Below are 19,007 nucleotides of genomic sequence, written 5' to 3' on the forward strand. Positions count from 1 at the left end.
CAGGACTTTCATATGAAGAAAGACTGGATAGACTCGGCTTATACTCGCTAGAATTTAGGAGGTTGAGGGGGGATCTTATAGAAACTTACAAAATTCTTAAGGGTAGACAGGCTAGATGCAGGAAGATTGTTCCCGATGTTGGGGAAGTCCAGGACAAGGGGTCACAGCTTAAGGATAAGGGGGAAAGCCTTTAAGACCGAGATGAGAAAAACATTTTTCACACAGAGTGGTGAATCTCTGGAACTCTCTGCCACAGAGGGTAGTTGAGGCCAGTTCATTGGCTATATTTAAGAGGGAGTTAGATGTGGCCCTTGTGGCTAAAGGGATCAGGGGGTATGGAGAGAAGGCAGGTACGGGATACTGAGTTGGATGATCAGCCATAATCATATTGAAGGGCGGTGCAGGCTCGAAGGGCCGAATGGCCTACTCCTGCACCTATTTTCTATGTTTCTATGTTTCTATATTTCTCTGTCTGGAGTATTGATCTAATTTCCTCCCATTCCCTTCATGCACCATTATCCGGGATACTGAGTTGGATGATCAGCCATAATCATATTGAAGGGCGGTGCAGGCTCGAAGGGCCGAATGGCTTACTCCTGCACCTATTTTCTATGTATCTATGTATCAGTTTTTTTGCACTAGTATTGGGGTTATTCATTTATTGATTTTTTGTTTACTATATACTATCGATGTACATTGTGTTTACAATATATGACCTGTAATGGTGCTGCAAATAGAGTCATACAGCACGGATACAGGCCCTTAGGGCAAAATTCCCCATGTCAATTAGGATGCTCCATCTATCTTCTGTCTATTTTCGGTGAAAAACTGGCATCTGCAGTTCCTTCCTGCACATTTTGACCCGTTGAGTTACTACAGCATTTTCTATCAGCTCCACATACGAGTCCCATCTGCCTGCATTGAACCATATCACTCTATCCTTCGGTAAATATGACAATTAAACATTCTGACTCCACATTGAGTTGCAGCTTTTCAGGTTGCCCTTATCAATAAAGGACAGAAAGCGCTGGAATAACTCAGTGGTTCATAAGTGAAAGGAGCAGAATTAAGCCATTTGACCCATCAAGTCTACTCCGCCATTCAATAGGTTGGGTGAGTGGGGAGATGCAGTATAATGTGGATAAATGTGAGGTTATCCACTTTGGTGGCAAGAACAGGAAGGCAGATTATTATCTGAATGGTGTCAGATTAGGAAAAGGGGAGACCTGGGTGTGCTTGTACATCAGTCACTGAAAGTAAGCATGCAGGTACAGCAGGCAGTGAAGAAAGCTAATGGCATGTTAGCCTGCATTGCAAGAGGATTTGAGTTTATGAGCAAGGAGGTCCCACTGCAGTTTTGCAGGGCCGTGGTGAGACCGCACCTGGTGTATTGTGTGCAATTTTGTTCTCCTAATTTGAGGAAGGACATTATTGCTATTGAGGGAATGCAGCGTAGGTTTACCAGGTTAATTCCTGGGCTGGCTGGACTGACAAATGATGAAATAATAGGTCGACTGGGCTTGTGTTCACTGGAATTTAGGATGAGAGGGAATCTTATAGAAACATATAAAATTCTTAAAGGATTGGACAGGCTAGATGCAGGAAAAATGTTTCCGATGTTGGGAGAGTCCAGAACCAGGGGCAATAGTTTAAGAATAAGGGGTAGGCAATTTTGGACTGAGATGAGACCATTTTTTTTCACCCAGAGTTGTGAATCTGTGGAATTCTCTGCCACAGAAGGCAGTGGAGGCCAATTCACTGGATGTTTTCAAGAGTTAGTTTTAGCTCTTAGGACCAAATGAATCAAGGGATATGGGGAAAAAGCAGGAACTGGGTACTGATTTTAGATGGTCAGCCATGATCATATTGAATGGTGGTGCTGGCTCGAAGGGCGAATGGCCTACTTTAAGCGCCTTGAGTATTAGAAAGGCGCTATATAAATCCCATCCATTATTATTATTATTACTCCTGCACCTATTTTTCTGTTTCTAAGCTTTGTCCTGCTCCCATCTCTCTCCCCTGCACTGTAATCAGTCAGAAGAAGCGTTCCAGCCCTGTCCACGTTCTTCAGAGGTGCTGCCTGACCCACTGAATTTCACCAGCACTTTGCATGTTTTTTTTGTAAACTTGCACCTGCATTTCTTGTGTCTACCCCACCATCAAAGGGATCTATAGGAGTCGTTAACTTAAAACGGGAGCCAACATCGAGGACCCTCCTTACAGCCCTGGCCAAGCTCTCATGTCATTCCTGCTATTGGGAAGAAACTCTCCAGATTCTGAAACAGCTTCTTCCCAACAACCATCAGGCTCTTTTGAACACTACAAACACCATCTAAACAATGAACAATATTGGTTACAGTCGGGACTTAGTGCTTTGTTTGTTTTGCAGTATATTGTGTCTTTTTATTGAACTTTTTTGTTTGTTATGTTATCTATGAATATTGTGTTTACTGACCTGTGTTAGTGCTGCAAATAAAAATGTCAATGTGACAATTAAACACTCTTGATTGAAGGAATGGGTGATGGTTCCTTCTGTTTAAACCAGCATCTGCAGTTCCTTCCTACACAAACACCCTTGAACCCCAGCATTTCCTCTCTCTCTCTATCCCTCCTCCACCCAAGTCGCACCAGCTTCTCGTTTTCACCCAACAGCTAACAAACAGGAAACAGCCTGTTACTTGTATTGCATATATCTTTCATTCATTGTTCTTTATCTCTCCACATCATCGTCCATATCTCTAGTTTCGATTGTCCGGCATCAGTCTGAAGAAGGGTCTGTCTCCAGAGATGCTGCCTGTCCCGCTGAGTTACTCCAGCTTGTTGTGTCTGTCTTGATTCCCGTCTCAACGTGTTGTTGCCCTTATCAAAGATGGCGACCACCGCCTTCAATGTGACACAATGGCGGCACCACGCAGGAGCCCGCGAGGGCCGTCACTTCCGGCGGGGCAGCGCGTGGCCCCGGATGGGACGGGAGCCGGGGCTGGTATTAACCCATCAGGTACCGGCTCGGAGGCGGCGGTGGCAGCGGCCCTCGGCGCGGGCAGGGCAGGGGAAGGGCGGCTAGTGCCGGTCAGCAGCGCGCCCGACCCTCATGAGTGAGTATGTAGGGTTAAGGGGGGGGGGGAGGAAATGAACCGGGCCTGGACCCCCCCGGGGCTGAGGCCGCGAGCTGGAGCCCGCTCTCCGCCTCAGGCCGCTGCAGTCCCGCAGGCCCCTCACACAGGCTTCACCGCCGACTAAACTTTCCCTCTGCCCACCCACCCCTCCCCTCCCCTCATCCTCACCCCCTCCCCGTGCCCCGGGAGGCCGAGGCCGGTCCTGCTCGTGTGCCGTCCACCGGCGCTCCCTACCGCGCTGGAATCCTCCAGCCACCCACCCTTCAGAGGTGACTTGTGGCTTTATTTACCTCCTTAACATAAAATGGAAGTCAGCGTTTAGGGCTGCGTTATATGTTTGTTGCATGCTTGGAGGGAGGAGGGGGGCTTAAAGTGCTGGTGCAAAGTTTTGTGCGGTAAATGAAAAGTTACCATATTTTTCTCGCCCTTGCTGGCTCTGGGTGTTTTTGTGCCACCGAATTGACCAGAACTGGGAGGTGGTGAGTGAATTCTGCCTTGTGACTCCCGAGGTCAGTAACTCTGTGATGTCACAACAGTTCTCCGTGGATCAGGCCAAAGTAGTGCAACTGCCACCAGGGCATCACAATTCTAGTTGCTTTCAACTGTTGGAATACATTGATGACTCTTTACCTTTCATTAGGAAATGCTGGTGAGTGGCTTTTTTGTTGGTGTCCCTCTTTTATCAGTGATGATCCTGAATGCAGTGCTTGCTTTCTGTATCTTCCCTTAGCTCACGTTCACTTTTATACATCACTCTCAGGCAATCTTGTTGGTCAGCAGCAACCATCTTAATTATATTTTGTCCCCCCCCCCTTTGATTACAAGACACTTGACCAATGGTAGTGGACCAAGTAAGAATGAGGATTTTGATGGAATGGTAATAAAGTCATTTTCCCTTCCAGTATGTGCCATGTGTATGGTGTTTGACCCCCAGCTTCATCTGGTTTGCTGTGTTTTTTTTAACTATTCAATCTTTAGATGTATCTTGAATACTGAAAATTCCAGTGTTGGTGTGATTTACTAGAATGTAAGCAGCAGGATTAGGCCAATTAGTACTTTGAGTCTTCTCTGCCATTAAATAAGATCTTGGCTGATCTAACCTTGGCCTCAACGCTATAGACAATAGGTGCAGCAGTAGGCCATTTGGCCCTTTGAGCCAGCACCACCATTCACTGTGATCATGGCTGATCATCCACACTACTTTTCCACACTCTCCTAATATGCATGTGTAAGCAGTAGCACTCATTTCCCCAATACATGTGTCGTTACTAATCCTAACCCTACTTAGGACTCTTTATGAAAGTGATTATTCAAACATTTTTGCTAAGGAGAGAAGGCAAAATAAATTAAAGCATTAACAGAAAGCAGACATGAGGATAGATTAACAATAGCTATGGAAAAAAAGATGGAGCAGGCTGCAGGATATGGTACAAACCAGATTCTGGCTTGTAGTTTTAAAACACATACACTGGTGATTATTGTTTTATAGATTTATTTTGTAGAAGAGAAAACATATATTTTGGTTTGATTTTATAACTCCCAAGCATTGATTCAAGAAAATTCCGTGTCCTTTAAGGTTGAGAATTTGAGGCCTTTGCAACTTGTAGGCATCATCTGCTAAGAAGACTTGAGACAGGAATTCAAGCTAATATATAATAGTTATAAATCCTAGATAGAGGCAGGTACTGTGAGGGTGAAGACAACTGTGGGTGAAATATGTCTTGTAGATGGGTGGAACCATATGGAGAGAGGAGGACAAGAATGGAAGGATGCTGGAGGAGGATGAGGATGGTGTATGATGTGTCCATTCCTGAGGTTTGAGTTTTTCTACTGAAAAAATGATCAATGTGCTTAAATTTTCCACCCTGTATATTAATTATGACAACATACTTTCAAACTACGTTATTGTTCCTGCAAGGGTCCTTCCGACCAATGAATACTCAAGCACCAAATTGTGTTAAAGGATGGCACTGTAGCGCAGCTGGTAGAGCTGTTGCCTCATTGCCAGAACCTGATTTTGATTCTGACTTTGGTTGCTGTCTGTGTGGAGTTTACACATTCTCTGTGACCGTGTTTGTTTCCTCCGGGTGCTCTGGTTTCCTCTCGCATCCTAAAGATGTGTGGGGTTATAGGTCAATTGGCCTCAGTAAATAGCCCTTAATCTGTTGGGAGTAGATGAGAAAGTAGGATGGTGTAGAACTAGTGTGAACTGGTGATCGACGGTCAGCATGGACTCAGACGGTCGAAGGACCTGTTTCCTTGCTGTACCTCTAAACTAAACTAAGCATGTGAGTTTTGAAAAAAGGAACGCTTTCAAAACATGGTAGACAAAAGTGCTGGAGAAACTTAGCGGGTGCGGCAGCATCTATGGAGCGAAGGAAATAGGCAACATTTCGGGCCGAAACCCTTCTTTAGACTGACGGGGGGGAGGGAGGGGGGGCGGGGCGGGAAGAAGAAAGGAAGAAGAGGTGCCAGAGGGCTGAGGGAGAGCTGAGAAGGGGAGGAGACAGTGAGGGCTACCTGAAATTGGAGGTCAATGTTCATGCCGCTGGGGTATAAACTGCCCAAGCGAAATATGAGGTGCTGCTTCTCCAATTTCCGGTGGTCCTCACTCTGGCCATGGAGGAGGCCCAGAACAGAAAGATCGGATTCGGAATGGGAGGGGGAGTTGAAGTGCTAAGCCACCGGGAGGTCACGTTGGTTATTGCGGACCGAGCGGAGGTGTTGGGCGAAGCGATCGCCAAGCCTACGCCTGGTCTCACCGATGTAGATCAGCTGACATCGAGAGCAGCGGATGCAATAGATGAGGTTGGAGGAGGTGCAGGTGAACCTCTGTCGCACCTGGAACGACTGCTTGGGTCCTTGAATGGAGTCAAGGGGGGAGGTAAAGCGACAAGTGTAGCATTTCTTGCGGTTGCAAGGGAAAGTGCCCGGGAGGGGGTGGTATGGGTGGGAAGGGACGAATTGACCAAATTGACCAAGAAATCAAAGCATGCACCTTTTATCCATTTTACCCACAAAATGGATTTTGTGTATTAATTTCTCAGTCAATTAATTATTTATTGCTTTAAAGCTTGTTCCTTGTAATTTGTTACTCAATATCCAGGTGCCTTGAATATTTTGAATATGTATCCACAAGCCTACACTCATTTAGAATGAATGATTTTAAGCAGATATTGAGCATTGCCAATGCCAGCATTGTTAATAAAATTTACTCTAAAGAACGGTACAAAACCAAACAACTTTCCATTTCAGAGACCTATAATTTAATCACATCCATTAAATAAGCACTGAAGTTCTGATACCAAAATAAAAGCATGAGCAAACTTGATTTCTGCATGAAACCATTATCAAAGAGGGGAGATTTTCTCCTTCATGGCCCTACCCAGATTTTGACATCACTCCTATGAATAATACTTTTAATATAATTTAAGTTAACCAATGCAAACCATATCACTCAGAAAGGTACACAAAAAAGCTGGAGAAACTAAGCGGGTGCAGCAGCATCTATGGAGCGAAGGAAATAGGCAACGTTTCGGGCCGAAACCCTTCTTCAGACTGATGGGGGGTGGCGGGGAGAAGAGAGGAAAAAGGAGGAGAGGAAATTATCACTCAGAAATCCTGATTATTCTTATGCTGGTGTAAGTTTTCATAAGCAAGGTTCTGATTTTATGAATGGTAAATGCAATTATTGAATCTGGCAAGCTGCAATCGGCCCAGATGATCAATGTATGGGAAATGAGGTGTTGTTCCTCCAGTTATCATGGGTCTCATTGCAGCATTGTTTGAGCCCACATACAGTAAGGTCAGTATGGGTTGGGGATGGTAAACAAAATTATAGGCAACTGGACTCTCAGCAATTGGAAGTTATTGAATATGTTGATTTCAGAGATCTGAAACTGTAACTGAGCACTATGTAATCTTCAGTGAAGTTGATGCTTCTGTGCTAATCTGATTTGATATTTTAATGGTACAAAGTATACTATAATTCCATATGGCTATAAATATTCCATTTGCAGTGGCGTCAAATGGAAATGTGCTTGAACGGTCTTTGAGTGGAAATATGTTTTCCTTGTCTGGTGTTACACGTATGGGCACTTCTTGCTTTTAACTAGTAAAACTCCAAAGACAAGAAGTGAAATAAGACGTGCACAAGAGATGCTGCAATGTTGAGTAAAAAACAAAGCGTGTAAGGAACTCAGCAGGTAAGGTAGTAGCTTTAGAGAAGATTGGACAGGAGATATTTCAGGTCGGGACCCATTGACTAATGAAGGGTTCCGACCCAAAAGATCTGTTTATTTCCCTCCACTTAAGTAAAATGGACAAAAAGTCTAAAATTGAAATAAAACAGAAAATGCTGGAAACACCCAGAAGGTCAGACCAGATCCGTGGAAAGAGGAGCAGATTTAATTATTCAGAAAAAGAGCTTTCATGAGGTCATAAGTGTTTGGACCAGAATTAGGCCATTTGGCCCATCAAGTCTACTCTGTCATTCAATCATGGCTAATCTATCTCACCCTCTTAATCTCATTCTCCTGCCTTCTCCCCATAACCCTTGACACCTATACTAATCAAGAATCTGTCTATCTCTGCCATAAAAATATCCATTGACGGTCTCCACAGCCATCTATGGCAACAAATTCCACCGATTTACCACCCTCTGACTATAGAAATACCTCTTCATCTCCTGTCTAAAGGAACATCTTTTAATTCTGAGGCTATGACCGCTGGTCCTAGACTCTCCCACTCATGGAAACATCCTCGCCACATCCATTCTATTCAAGCCTTTTACTTTTCAGTAAGTTTCAATTGGGGCTCCCCTCCCCTCCCCCTCATCCTTCTAAACTCCAGCGAGTACAGGCCCAGTGCCGTCAAACACTCATCTTGACCTACTCATTCCTGTGAGCATTCTTGTAAATCTCCCCTGGATCCGCTCCAGAGCCAGCACATCCTTCCTCAGTTATGGTGCCCAAAATTGCTCACAATACTCCAAATGTGGCCTGACCAATGCCTTATAGAGTCTCAACATTACATCCCTGTTTTTTTATTCTATCCCCCTTTAAATAAATGCTAGCATTGCATTTGCCTTCCTTAATACCGATTCAACTTACAAATTAAAGTTTTGTGAATCCTGCACCAGCACTCCCAAGTCCCTTTGCACCTCTGACTCCTGGATTCTCGCCCCATTTTGAAAATAGCCTATGCCTTTATTCCACTACCAAAATTCAGGACTCCAAACTGCTACACGATATTCCATCTGTGATTAGGCTGATTGTTAATATTAAATAGAGATTTTTGGTTTTTGGTTGACCAGTTGGGTAATCTGCAGTTTGCGGATGATGAAAGTGTTCCTAAACTCAAATTCTCTATTGCTTAGGTTGCTTTTGGAAAATAATCTTAACCATCTTTTACAATTCAAAAAATACTGTGTACATTAAGACACGTGACACTGGTAGTGCTCTTGAACAGTGTCTTAGTGCTTAATAAACGGAGGTGCAAAGGGAACTTAACCAGATAATTTGCAAGGGCCTTGGGTTCTCTGAAGAGGACATAGAATTTTGGCTTCAAAACTGAATGCAGAAATTTAATTGGTCCCATGGACATGGTGATGGAAAATGTTTTTAATGTGCCAATGTTGTGGTTTGTCTGTAGTGATTTTTGGCTGTTGCATGCTGCAAAAATTTTTTTTTGCAGTTGTCATGTGAGCTGCTGTCTGTTACTGTGTTCTGCATGGATCCCAGTACCTGCAGAAATCTGTACTGTTTCAAGATCAGTTCCCTAATGATGGATTCTGAGTAAATTGTATTATCAACTTGGAATTATAACATTTCATCCAACATTTCAGATTTGTTTGTTGGTATAATACATTTTTGATACAACATTTTTATCTACGATGAATGAAAGATAATTTTGTTCTCTTCTCTTTCATATGATATATCTAATTTAATTTTTATGACCTCCAGAACCACAGGAGTATAGTTTGAATCTTCAGAATTTGATCAGTGTCCTCAATTTATTTAATGTTCCTGTACCATTTATAAATGTTGTTTCTGACCATCATATGCAGTCTAATAGTGCCTTTTCAGTGATGTGGTTGAAAGTATGTTATGTAGTGCACAGAAGGTTAAATGTGGTTAGTCAATTTACTGACTTAGAAACCTGAAGCATTCAATGCTTAGAATGCAGGTCTCCTCGTATAATTGTCAGATTAATGTTAACAGTGGATTACAGGAAAGTTTATCGAGCACATGATTCTCTGCTGCACCAAAACCAAAAGAAATGTTGATTCAAAAGTGAAAGAAATGTTGGATAAATATTAAAGGATTATGGGTAAAAAGACTGATAAGCTTGAGATTCCTGTCACTTAAAAGTCCAATTTGTACTTCATTAAAGAGTGATTTTTCTGTGCATGTTTTCATGTCAAATGTGATAGATATGAAAATTCTCAAATAAATGATATGTGAATCCACTGAGAGGGATTTTGTCTGTAGAACTGAGGTAGAAGTGGACAGTATGCTGATGTAAACTGAATGGGCTTGGGATCAGGGGTCTCTTTGAGCCTTTACGTTTCCAGTTCAAAAATCAGGACTGACTTTATTCAGCAGCTACATCACGTATACTGAACTGAGTGGCACAGATTTGTCTCAACATAAAGGGTATAATATCATTGGAGACGGGTCTGTCACTATGTATATATGTGTGCAGTCCAAAGGACACTGTGCAACTGGTTAACAAGTTCACATTTGCCCATGGCAGCTGGATAATTGAAATTCAAATTTTAAAATAAATTTGCAATTTAAAATAAACTCACTAATGATTGTGAACCAACTGCTTCACTGATGTCATTCTGGGAAGGAAATTTGCTATTCTTTGCCAGGCTGACCTACTTATGACTCCAGACCTAAAATATGGATGACTCTCTGCAGTCGTCTTTGTTCAGTGGCAATTTGGGGTGGATAACTTTTTCAGAGCCCCTCCCCCCACAAATCATTTAAAACTAAGAGCATAGAGTTGGATCTTTTTGCTGACACTAACTACAATATCAAAAAAACTACTTTCATGAGTTGTTGTTGCCTCAGTGGTTTATAAGATTCTTCAGTTACCATCTCCGCCATGGCTTCCCATCTACGTTATAGTCCATAATATGGGCAGAGGGTTGCAAAATGCTTTTGTTTCTGGCAACAAATTTTTTTTCATTAAGAGTAGAAAGTAACTGCAGAGCTGGATTATACAAAGTTCTGAGTAACTCAGCGGGTCAGGCAGAATCTCTGGATAAAAGGTGGGTATGTTTTTTTGGGTCGGGACCTGAATCATCGCCCATCTTTTTTCTCCAGAGATGTTTTCTGACCTGCTGAGTTACTTCAGCACTTTGCGCCTATCTTTTGTTTTCAATAAGTGCTCCTTTTGTAACACATTACTGAACCTTTGTGTATGAAACCTTAAACAGCAACTTGATCTTTACTGTAAATATTTTCTCTTTGTTACCTTGTTCAGATCTGAGAAGTTCATTATGAAAATGGGGTTTATTGCTATTTAACTTAAACCAAATACTTTATATTGGGATAGGAACAACTCTTAATGCCATGTGGCATACTTTCAACAATAGTGCTTATTTATATTTGGATAACTGAAAAGATACAAAGTGCTAGTATAACCCAGCGTGTCAGGCAGCATCTCTGGAAAACATGGGTGGGTGATGTTTTGGTTTGTTACACTTCTTCAGACTGAATAAATCAGTCTGAAGAAGGCTCCTGACCTGAAACATCGCCTATCCATGTTCCCCAGAGATGCTGCCTTACTCGCTGAGATACTCCCAACCCATTTTTTGTAAACCAGCATCTACAGTTGTTTTTCCTTGGATACTCGAGTTATGTTGAGGAAAGTTAATAGGGTGAAGTGCCTTCAGTTGTAATTTTGGAGAAACTTTAGTGCATTATACATTCATGGAATATTTAAATGTAAAGATTTCTGTTGATGTTATTTTCAATTCCGTGCTTTAACTGTGGGAAAAGACGCCATAACTGATGTTCTCAGCAGTTTAAAAAAAAAAAAAATTTGCCCCAGAAAATATAATATCGGTTTCTTTTACGAAGATGTCGGGTTTGTTGTTAGCGATAGATGGTGTTCATATGTGATCGATGCTAACTGAGAAAAGTTTCTTATTGAAGCTCTGCATACACATTCTGTAGCTTCTGGATGAGGTGTTAAAGAATGAACTGCAGATGCTGGAAAATCGAAGGTACACAAAATAAAATGCTGGAGAAACTCAGCGGGTGCAGGGTTTAGGCCCGAAAACGTTGCCCATCTCCTTCGCTCCATAGATGCTGCTGCACCCGCTGAGTTTCTCCAGCATTTAAAAAAATTAATTTATTTATTTTTTGTGTACCTTCTGGATGAGGTACTGGGTTCAGTGATTTTTAATTTTGCAATGTGATTTGTGCAAACCATTGCACATGCTGGGGAAACCACAGTGTAAATTGAGCCACTTCTGGAATGAGAGTTACAGGTTCACAATCTTTTATCCGAAATTCCGAAAACCGAAAAGCTCCGAAAACCGAACATTTTTAACTGCCGGGATCGAGGCGCAAACTCGCGACCTTGCGGCCACGGGCCGAGCACTCTACCACTGAGCCACCCGTTAAACGTTAAAATCTACGCTAAAAATATTCCATTTCGAAATCCGAAAAATTCCGAAATCCGAAAAGTGTCTGGTCCCAAGGTTTTCGGATAAGAGATTGTGAACCTATACAACTAATTCTCCAATAATGCACCATCAGTAAAACATTTTGTGAACTTTCTATCTGGGGGAGTTGTCTTAAGCATTATGTGTATTGAGCTGGCCATTCACTGACTTACTTCAATTAAATGTTGTTGCTTGCCCATTTTTCTCCAATTGGCAGGTATGGCAGCATGTTGCAGGGTCAGGAGGGAATGCTTCAGAATCGGGAGGCTGTGGCTTTAAATCTTAAACATACAACTAAATCATTTATTGTAGTACTGAAGGAATAGTTGATGATCAGAGGTGCTGTTTGTTCATTCAGATAAGTGCAAGTGGAAGAAGGGTCTCGACCTGAAACATCACCTATTTGTTTTCTCCAGCGATGCTGCCTGTCCCGCTGAGTTACTCCAGCATTTTGTGTCTACCTAAGTGCAAGTCATGTTGGGGCACTATTAGATCTGGAACATTAAACTTCTCATTTTGGAAAATGGTTTTCTCTCCCTCAATATTGTCAATGTCATTTGGCCTGGAACTCTTTGAATTACCTTTCCTGGGGAAAATATCACTCCTGGCTTTGCCTACAAAGGAAGGGGTTCCATCTCAAAATTAATTTGATGGTTCTAAATTCTGAAGTTTGCCTTATTTACATAAACAAGTTTTTTTTTAGATCCCAACAGGGTGACAGAAGAATCGAAGAAGGTTTGGAAAGTGGATGTAATGTCATAATAATAATAATAATGGATGGGATTTATATAGCGCCTTTCTAATACTCAAGGCGCTTTACATCGCATTATTCATTCACTCCTCAGTCACACTCGGTGATGGTAAGCTACTTCTGTAGGCCACAGCTGCCCTGGGGGCAGACTGACAGAAGCGTGGCTGCCATTCTGCGCCTACGGCCCCTCCGACCACCACCAATCACTCACACACATTCACACACAGGCAAAGGTGGGTGAAGTGTCTTGCCCAAGGACACAACGACAGTATGCACTCCAAGCGGGATTCGAACCGGCTACCTTCCGGTCGCCAGCCGAACACTTAGCCCATTGTGCCATCTGTCGTCCCAGAAATATATATAGATTGGTTTTGGACATGACAGCACTGGGCCTCTACTCACTGCATTTTGAAAGGTTGGGGAGGAACCTCATTTAAACTTACAGAATAAAAGGCATAGATAGTGGATGTGGAAAGGATGTTTCCACTGGTGGGAGAGTCTAGGACAGGAGGTCATAGCCTCAGTATTATAGAAAGGAGGTGAGGAGGAACTTCTTTAGTCAAATGGTAGTTAAACTGTGGTACTCATTGCCATCGAGGGCTGTGGAGGCCAAGTCTGGATATTTTAAAGGCAGAGATAGACAAATTATTGATTAGAATGGGTGTCGAGGGTTATGGGGAGAAGGCAGAAAATGGGATTAAGAGGCAGAGATCAGCCATGATTGAATGGCGGAGTAGACGCGATTGGCCGAATGGCCTAATTCTACTCCTATTACGTGAACTTATGTGGAGGAACTGGCACTTGCTAATAGGGAAAGTAATGAGTTTGGGGTTTGGTGTCAATGTGATTGAAGACTTGCATTCTGAATGCACTTCAACGTGGTGTCTGGTTTATCATACCATTCCATCATAGTAAAACGTAAGGAAACGTTAGGAAACGTAAGAAAACTTAGGGTTTCATAGTAAATGTGGGGATTAAGGTTGCTAGAAATGGGAACTGAAGAGAGTTAGGGTGATTGTATCATGAAACAGTGAATTACTTAAATATCAGCATGTATGTGTAGGGGTGCAAACTGATTTTTGGATTGAAGTGCCATTGCAAGTAATGAGGTCCGAGATGACAGTTGAGACCAAAATAGAGTAATTAGATTAGATTATAGTGACGTTAAGTGGTCACATTTTGGTTCATCCAGATCCTAATATTGGTTAGAAAGTCTTGAGAGCCTACGGCTATGATATTGTATTGTTGACGTACAAATGGAATAAAACTTGGATATTTTTAGATATTTCTGAGGCAAAGTCAGAATTAAGAATATGACTTGGTATTCATTGGAGCTCGGCATCAGAAATTAGAAAGGTGCGTTAGTTGAAGGGTGTCTCCATCGGAAGTCATTTCAATTGAACCAAGGGAAGGCACTGGAATGTAGAAGAAAAGTCTGGGAGGGGGTAGTGCATGAGATTAAATGAACTTTTGGGGTGGGAGATTGCAACCTTCACGTGGTCCGCCCTGTTTCAACGAATGCAATCAACCTGGCGTGCACAATCAAATAAGATCAAATAGAACAAGTTGTCCTACAAATTTAGGTTGTGCACGCCATACGCAAGAAGAAGAATTAACTTTTGCTGTAGTTATGGTGGTCACTGTGACCAATACAGTCTCATTCCCCCGTTATGATTAATCATGTACAGGTCCACAACTGATTTTCCACCATCCTTGGTTCTAGAGCATTTCTGGATTATCCATTTTGCCGGATCAACAAGTGGTCACGGCCTCCAAAAGAAGTCCAGTGGTATCAGAACGGTTGGCTTAGGCTGCCCATGGGCCAAGATTCTGGCCTGCAAAGTCGGCTAATGGAACAGTTCTGCTGCCTCCAACTGAGCTGGAGTTCTGGAGCCCCGGCCACAGGGGACAATTTCGTCCGGCTGATCGGCCGCAGAATTTGGCCATGGGAACAGATTTGCCGGCTCTGGCCAGGCCAGAGTTCCAGAGCTCTGGCCACTAGAGGGGGGAAATTCAACCCGTCGATCGCGTGGAATTCCTGGTGCAATTGACTGACTTAGTTGCCACATTTACGGGTGGTCTAACGAGGGAGATTTTAAATGCACTCTTGTAATTTTGACTGGATTAAAGTAGTTCCAGTTGCTGAAAAATCGGTGGTGGACCTATATTAATGAGTTGCAAATGGGCATAGGTAGGAGTATAATCAAAAACTAACATTGTATTCACTGATGGTCAAGTCCCAGACGTTTATGATTTGGAATGTATAAAAAATTATCCACTTTTGTTACAATAGACAGTAGATGCAGGCGTAGGCCATTCGGCCCTTCGAGCCAGCAATGTGATCATGGGGATGATCAGCCATTCAATGTGATCATGGCTAATCATCCCCAATCAGTACCCCGTTCCTGCCTACTCCCCATATCCCCTGCCTCCGCTATCTTTGAGCCCTATCTAGCTCTCTCTTGAAAGGCCTCCACTGCCCTCTGAGGGAATTCCACAGACTCACAACTCTCTGTGAAAAAGTGTTTCCTCATATCAGTTCTAATGGCTATACACGCCCTGCCGCTCCATTCTCTCAGCATATGACAGTCCCGCCATCCCGGGAATTAACTTTGTAATTACATAAAACACCAGTTTTCAAGGGGAAGAAAGACAATCTTGAATGGAGAAAATAATGTTCAAATAATGAAATGAAACCTATTGTTGAATTGCATTTCTAAGATATTACATTTTAAATATTTATTCTTGCCTGTTATTTGCTGAGACCAACAATAATTTCTGGACTTGTTCTGGAAGGTACATTTTTTAAATAGCTGCAGTGTTTGTGGTGAAGGTATTATACCAGTTTTGTGGAAGTTCCCGGACTTTAACACCAATAATGAAAGAATAGTGACAGATGTCCTGTACGAGTTGATGCTTGACTTGGAAAGAGAATAATTCCAGCGTTCCTTAGACTGTCTTCCAGTAATCGTGTTACATTGAATATTTACATTGTTTGCGATAAGCCTTATTAACTGCAACTGTGTACATGATGAAAGAAAATCATTAACTTAAAAAAAAATGTATATGTTTAATCAATGATGTGGAGTACAATAGAAATATTGATGGCATTATTTTGGAAAAAATATTAAACCAGTTTCTGGTTTATTATACCATTCCATCATAGTAAAAAAAAAAACCCATATTCTAATCACCCGTTTCAAGTTAATTTCCAATGCTTCAATACAGCGGTTGCAGCTGCTGTTGCAATTTAAATTAACCAGATTTGCTGAAAGCCATGATGTGGTGGAATTTTTCTCAATGCTTTATCAATATTACTGTAAAATGCAAGTAAATTTGGTCATTGTGCTGTGGCAATTGGACTAAATTTGAAAATATATTGTCTCTATAGTGTATGCGTGTGTGTGTGTGTCCTGAAAATGACTTACTTATGTCTTAGTATTACTGCTAAATATTTACTTGTGCAGTTATCTGGTTTAATAAAAAAAAGCCCAGTTAACTTGATTTTAGTGAACGAACAAGGTACTGAGGAGAAATTTAAATTAGAAAAATATCTATTGCAGTTTTATTTTCGAAAATCTAGCTAATTTGTAGTTATATTGAGGTTTTAAGTAAAATTATTTTGAGATTTTTCCTATGGTATGCTGTCTTTTTTGAAGTTAACTCATTTCAAAATGTGATTTTTGAATAATTTATAATAAAACTCTTTCCTAAGGAATTCCAAAGGAGAAATATATATCCCCTTGGGCTTAATTCTGATGAGAAAACAGTCTGCTGGTCAGGGAAACGAATCTCTGAACTCGAATATTCTGATGTTGTCACATCTCCATCTTTCAGGATAATTTTTAGGATTTAAAAATCAAAAGTATTGCTGCTCAGAAATGTAGGGCACATATATTTGTTAAGGTTTACTTCTTAAAGACAGACAACTCGCAATGGGTTAGGTAAACTAACTCAAGCTTTACTGATCATTAGCTGGCGAGAGTGTCAGGGATACAGAGTCAAGTATACACCAGACACTTAACTCTCCTGAGCCACCACTCTAATGAATGAAGACATACAGCATATTTTATAGTGTTTTGGAAACGCGGTCACATGCTTATACAAAGTTGCAGCAATGACGTTTAACACAAATCAATCACAGGCTGTACCCATTCAAAGTATACTTGTCACGAATACAATACTTGTCATACTGTGGTTAAATCGATCACAAACTGTTGATTACAAAACGCCTTCATAACAGGAAACGGGTCCTGCATCTGCAGTACCTTCTTAAACAATGTAAGGATCGTTATCAGTTACCCACAGAAATCTCTGTTTACACCATTTCCAAGTCCACAGAAAACAACAGCCTATCCCACCATTGTCAATTGTCTTTTCCTTGAGCATAACAGGAAGCACTATCAGAAAAGCTTGGTATGCAGGCCTGTAGCATCCTGATCCCCATAGTTCCTCTAATATGGTACAGAATTGCAAACTTCAGTTTATTCAGAACCCAAAAAAGTCAAGCTAATCTTTTACTTAAAATATTTTACACTACAATTATTACATAACCAGGATATTCTCATATTCTGTGATTTGTAGGGAGATATTTAATATCTGCAAATTGGTTTCAATTTTGCTGGATAATATGGCAAATGACTTAATTAAGCATATTGTATTATTTGTTAGGAACACCTGACTATATAATCATGTATAAAATATTTGGTTACCATTGGGCATAGCAAATCTAGTTTTTCAAATGATTCAATTCAATTCAATTCAACTTTATTGTCATTGCACAAATACGAGTATAGGTACAACGAAATGCAGTTTAGCGTCTGGTCATAGTGCAAGATAGTAGAAGTAAAAATAAAAATACAAAATAAAAATACAAATAAAAATAAAAATACTTACCTGAGCATTGATGCAAATAAATTGACATTGGATAGTCAAAATGGAAATTTACAGTGGGAATACCGATATCATATGGAATAATCCTTTAACTGAATTTCTATAAAGTGTCATGTACCTGTAGGATACATTCCGATTTCCTATGTTGCAAATGTGACAGCATTTTAAAAGTCCATTATTGTCCGGAAATAATTTTGGGAAGGCTCGAGGTTGTGAGATTGTAAATAAAATAACCTTTTGTTTATTTGCTCAGCTAGTTACTGTATCTCCTTCATTAGTTACTTGGACTACGTCATAAGGTGTAGACTATCCTTCATCTAAGTCTTTAATTTCTTGTTTCTATATATATACCAAAAAAGCAATAATAAGGCAAAAACAGTGCCCCCAAGTCTATGGTTTGCAATTTAAGCAAAGATATAATAATTTCAAAACTATAATTGGTGATGACTTTCAGTGTATTTCCAGGCATATCCTTTGACCTGACAGAATCTAATAGGAACTGTGAAGGGGATCCCTTGGAGGGTGTTATCTCCCATTATTTCATTTGACATAGTTTTAAAGTTATTTAATATTAAAACTAGTTTAGCAAGTGACTTTGAACCCACTGGGCATTCTATCTCTACTTGTTTGTTTTGAGAGTGTGGGATCTCTCGTCTCTGTCCCTTAAATATTTGAATTTCTTACTGTTGGAAGAAAGCTTTGAATATGATGTTTGGGCATACACAAGCTACTTTGCGAAGAGTAGATTTGAATTCCTGTTGGGCAGGAACCAGCCAATGTAACTGGGGATCATCCACTGGTAGTTGTGTACAAATGTTCTTTTAAAATAAGAATGTTTTTCACACAAGTAATTTGTAACCAGGGCAAAGGTTGACCCTGGTGGTGCGTCAAAAGAGTTTAATTGTCACATGTATCTACAACAGAACAATGAAATTCTTGCTTGCTGCAGATTAACTGGCTAAAACTGAAGTCCATGTGTAACCAAAGAGACAGTCAATCTAAGATCACAGTTGCTAAGGTTAGTGTTGTGTAGTGTTCACAAACCTGATGGTTGCTGGGAAGAAGCTGTTCTTGAACGGTTTTCATGTTGGTGTGAATTTCTAAAACTTTTGTAACTATAAATACCCATAACAATAACAATTATATATAGATTTAAAAAAAAAAAGTCTAATCCCTAATAGTCCCTTTTATTTGCCGTGATCTTGAGTCTTGGTGAGTGATTCAAAACTTTTCTGCTGTTATAAAAGTTTGGATATATTTAACTTCATAGAATTATTAATTCATGCTAGATTAGACTGCTATATTTCACCCACAGCATATTTTATATGCAATAAAATTGCTGTCTAGCTGGTTTCCTTTTTTTCCTCTCCCCAATATGTTCCCAAGATTCTAATAAGTACTTTATTATCCCTGGAACATACATGAGAAAAAGCAAATTAAATAGAAATGGCAAGAGCTTACTTGCAATTGTAGCCTTTGTCTGAATGCCCTCCATTTATTTATGTGATTTATGTTTTGGCTTATGGTGCATGGTGCTCATTTCAATTCAAATGATTGACTGCCA

The 19,007-nt window shown here is 40.9% G+C and overlaps 1 protein-coding gene across 3 annotated transcripts in view; it reads left to right on the top strand.

The window, feature by feature from the left end:
- Positions 1–2,955: 2,955 nt before the first annotated feature.
- LOC116982075 (speckle type BTB/POZ protein) overlaps positions 2,956–19,007 on the top strand; it is a 107,548-nt gene continuing 91,496 nt past the window's right edge. The window contains exon 1 of one of the 3 annotated variants that reach the window (XM_033035368.1): positions 2,956–3,095. The gene's annotated coding sequence lies outside the window, so the exon portion shown is untranslated. Of the gene's footprint in view, positions 3,096–3,165; positions 3,386–3,583; positions 3,766–19,007 lie in introns of those variants that run through there. The other 2 variants (XM_033035370.1, XM_033035369.1) reach the window with 2 other exon arrangements.

This window comes from Amblyraja radiata, chromosome 16 (genome assembly GCF_010909765.2).
Source record: "Amblyraja radiata isolate CabotCenter1 chromosome 16, sAmbRad1.1.pri, whole genome shotgun sequence".
Lineage (NCBI taxonomy): Eukaryota > Metazoa > Chordata > Chondrichthyes > Rajiformes > Rajidae > Amblyraja > Amblyraja radiata.